Genomic DNA, 4,324 nt, shown 5'->3' on the forward strand with positions numbered 1-4,324 from the left:
CATCCTGGGTTGTAGGTGTTGGAGTATGGATCAAATTTTCTCTGGCCATTAAATCCCCCAATGTAATTGACTTGCTGCTCTTCCTCTTGAAGAGAAAGACACATGTCAGTTGGATGTCCTACCGTGGATAGATCCCACAGGGTCTTGTTGAGTTTGACCTACAACCAAACTCCATACAACAGATATTAAATCAGCAATCTGTGAGGCTAAGGAAGATGTACTTACCTTATTAACTCTCCTAGGCGGTTCCCTTTGATCTCCATATTGTTTTGAGGTTGCTACCATAGTGGAGATTAAGTCTTTTATGGCTTGAGGTGTCTTGTCCTCAATTGATCCTCCACACGCTGCATCAATCAATCTCATTTCTAAAGGTAACAAACCTCCGTAGAAGTATTCAATGAGAGATTTGTCAAAGATGTCATGTTGAGGGCAGCTTGTGCACAACCATTTGAATCTTTCCCAATATTCATATAGTTCTTCAAAATCCTTCTGCTTGATACCACTAATCTCTCTCCTGATGTCAATGGCCTTTGAGGTTGGGAACTATTTACTCAAGAAGGCCCTTACCATCCCAACCCATGAGGTAATGTATCCGGGTGGTAAGTAGAATAACTAGTCTTTGGTCGAATCATCAAGGGAGAAGGAAAAGGCTTTTAGTTTAACATGTTCTTTGGATATACCTTGGGGCCTCATGGTTAAGCACACAATGTGAAATTTTTTGAGGTGTTTGAATGGATCTTCATTTTTTAGGCCTCTAAATTTTAGAAGAAGATGAATTAATCTAGTTTTAAACTCAAAAGAGACTGCCAGAGGTGAGAAAGTGATGCACAATGGTGCTTGATCACCCATAAGGGTTGCTAATTCACGAAGAGTTCTCTCTTGTGCCATTGGAGCTCTTACTTCAATGTGTTCAACTTCGACTTCAACTGGTACTGGTTCTAGTCTACCCACTGCAGATATTCGTGGGGTACTTCTGGTGCAACAGTTGATGTGTTTGCTGCGGCAGGGTTTGTCACCTCTGCAACTCGTTGTACAACAAGATCCAGGACTGTTGTTGTCTCTTCACCGGTTGCAGATGAAGATGGTTTTGAGGCTTGGTTGCTCGTATTTGCTTGTCTTCTTAAGTTCTTGGCAGTACGTTCAATTTCTGGGTCGTAAAGCAAATTTTCTTTACATTCCGACTTGGTCATGAAAGGAAATAGGTTAGTTTAAATCAATTTTCCAGCAACGACGCTAATTTTTTATGGGTGTCAAAGCTACCAAAATAACCTATTAAGAACCAACAAATATGAATTGCATATAGAGAGAATAAGATCGAATCCACAAGGAATTGACACTAAGAATTTCTAAACATTAACTAGGAAAATAAACAATAAAAGTAAAAAGGGAGTTTTGATGATGAGTTAAAATAAAAATGAAAGAAATTAAAGAAGACGATAATTAAAAGAGAAATAAACCAATATAAACAAATTCTAGTTGAAGTGTAGGATTCCTTTTAGTTTGGGAATTGATCATCGAAACAAAAACACTTTTATTCATTCTAATAAATTAGTTATAGTTATGGAAGACGCTCCACATGACCAATCTCTCCTTAGGTTTAAATTAATTAGAAAACACTCGCTAATTAACCTTAGCCAATAAATCACTTAAAGAAAGTTTTTGAGATTATACAAAACCATGCTTCATCAAATGATACTTGATGGTATTTTCATCATAGAAGCTACGATTTTGACACTTAAATCTGTTGTATAGACAATGAAAATTTTATCACCATAACAACCTGGAAAGTTCTTAGCCGTCTAAATAAATTCATTTATCTCATCCAAGAATATGGGATCCAATAAACACTCTTTCAACTGAAAAAACATCTAGCTTCTATCTGGCAACATATATGTGGTAGGTAAATATGCTTAAAAGTTAATGTGAAATGAATTTCGAAGTGTTAAAGAATAACCAAATAGTAGAACATCAATGAAGTGTTAAATGAATTTTGAAGTATTAAATGCACATTAATTGAATTTAACATGACGATAATTGCTCTTGTTAAAGAATTAATGAGCTAATTGATTTATTAATTTCCTAAGAAATTTAACTTGAACTATAACCAAGATCAGCAACTATGAATTTTTCTATATCAAAAACTACACTACCAAAGTAATTAATAATCATCGCAAACAATACCAAAGTAAATTTTAACCTAAACTTTTGATATTTTATGCTTCAACTCTGTTAATCTATTTCTTAAATCTGTTGTGGTAGATGCTCGCAGCTGCAGTTGTTGCTGCTGCTTCTATGCTGCACAGCAGCCGTTGCTGCTGCTGTGGCAGGTGCCTGCAGTTGCTGCTGCTTATGTTGTAGTAAAACCATTCCTTTACGTCTCATTTTCTGAATTATTTATTGCACCAAAGGCTCCTTTGAATCAAGTGGCAATAAGCTTAAATTTATACTTAGAATTCCATGGTCCTAATTTCTCTTATGAGGAACTCAATCTGAGAAGGCCTAAATACAATACCACATTGTCTTATCTTCGGTTGGAAATGGATGAAAACCTTAGAATACACACTTATGAAGATAATGCAAATTCAGATGCTTGGGAACACTTTGTTTTCGAGAGACTCTATTGAAACAGAATGCCAGTTGCCAGAAAGATGTGGGAACTTTGGGCTATGCCAGGATAATCAATGTGTTGCTTGTCCATCACCAAAAGGCTTGTTGGGGTGGAGCAAAGATTGCAAGCCAGCAAAAATATCTTCATGTGGAGTGAAATATTTTAAATACTACAAACTAGGAGGAGTTGATCATTTCATGTCCAAGTACACGAGGAAATGGACCCATGAATCAGGATGCTTGCAGCAGCAAATGCACCAAAGATTGCAAGTGTTTGGGTTATTTCTATCACACACAGTCATCCAGATGCTGGATTGCTTATGATCTCAAAACCTTGACAAAAGTTGATAATTTTATGCATTTAGCCTTCATTAAGACACCAAATAAGTGAATTTTAGGTTTCTTTTTCAGTTTAGACTTAGGATTTTATGAGTAACCAATAATTGGAGGCATCGATGGGAGAGAAATATTTGGCAACAAGTAATTTCATCTTATTGCATCTCTTCAAAAAGAGCTCAAGTGCATAATAGGCAGAGGATGAAAAGATTATAAAGAATTACAAAAAAAAAAATTAAAGTTAACTCAGTAAAATTGTAGAAGATTGCAAAAGAGGCAGAAGATTGCAGAAGCTCATTAGCTGCTATGAAAGACTCCTACCATTCTACAACACCCCTCAAGTATTATCTTAGATGATGAAAAAAAATTTTAAGTTAACTCAGTAAAATTGCAGCTCAGCAGCAAAATCAACAGCCTCAAAGTTAATAATGTTAAAAACAGAAACATAATTGCATAACTATTGAATAATAAGCTTATAAGAATCCTAGCATAAAAAGTCCATACACAAAGTGAACTAGACAACCTACTAGGCACAAATGGGCCTCTGCATTCATGACATTGATAAACTAAATCAGAACCCATAAGTTATAATACAGTGCTTAGACAATTCAATAAAGAAATTGCAGAAATAAAATCAACGGAAACTACAAAATTAAAGGAATTGAAAACTAGCAATAAGAGTAAAATGAGGAACCAGAAATATTGACAAGTCATTGAATGAGGCACAGTGATGGTGGGAAAGAAGAAATAACCCGCAAATACATCAGCAACATTGAAACTAACAAGCTTACCTTGTGCCGGCGATGGTAACTAGCCACCGATGATAGGGAACGTGGCTATCAAGAGAAGGATGAGAGGAAATAACTTACTACTGATGATAGGGAACAAACCCTCGATCAATCATGTGAGCAATGTCGAGCAAGGAAGACTCAGTGATGATGGTGGTGGAGGTTGACCGGAGATAGACCGGCAAAGAACTTGTGTCGGCAACAGTAGCAGCGATGGTGTGATTAAAAGAGAAATTAAGGAGAGAAAATTTAGGATTGGCGAAATTGGGAAGGAATTGTGAAACAGGCAAAATTCACGTGATATTTTGGGATATTATTTTTGCATTTAAATGACACTAACGGATATACTCCGTTAGTGATATTAACAGACGACACATCCGTTTTTACCTTTCTAAAAATAAAAATATGTAACTAATGGAATTTATAACAACTAAATACCCTTAGTGAATCTATAACAGATACAAAAATATGTTAGTAATCTATATGTTTAGTAACAACTTTTCTAACTAAACTTTATTTCGTTAATATATAAAATAGTTTTTCAACTCAATTAGTAATTTTGTTACTATCATTAATGAAATATTTTTCATTAG

At 35.3% G+C, this 4,324-nt stretch overlaps 1 non-coding gene and 1 pseudogene across 1 annotated transcript; both read left to right on the forward strand.

Moving 5' to 3' along the window:
- The first annotated feature begins 415 nt into the window (after positions 1–415).
- On the forward strand, positions 416–521 carry LOC122723155. Its single transcript, XR_006350094.1, has one exon. It is a non-coding gene; the product is annotated as a small nucleolar RNA R71 (small nucleolar RNA).
- Positions 522–523: 2 nt separating this feature from the next.
- Positions 524–2,998, forward strand: LOC110608895 (annotated as a pseudogene).
- Positions 2,999–4,324: the final 1,326 nt, after the last annotated feature.

Source organism: Manihot esculenta, chromosome 2, assembly GCF_001659605.2.
Source record: "Manihot esculenta cultivar AM560-2 chromosome 2, M.esculenta_v8, whole genome shotgun sequence".
Taxonomy (NCBI): domain Eukaryota; kingdom Viridiplantae; phylum Streptophyta; class Magnoliopsida; order Malpighiales; family Euphorbiaceae; genus Manihot; species Manihot esculenta.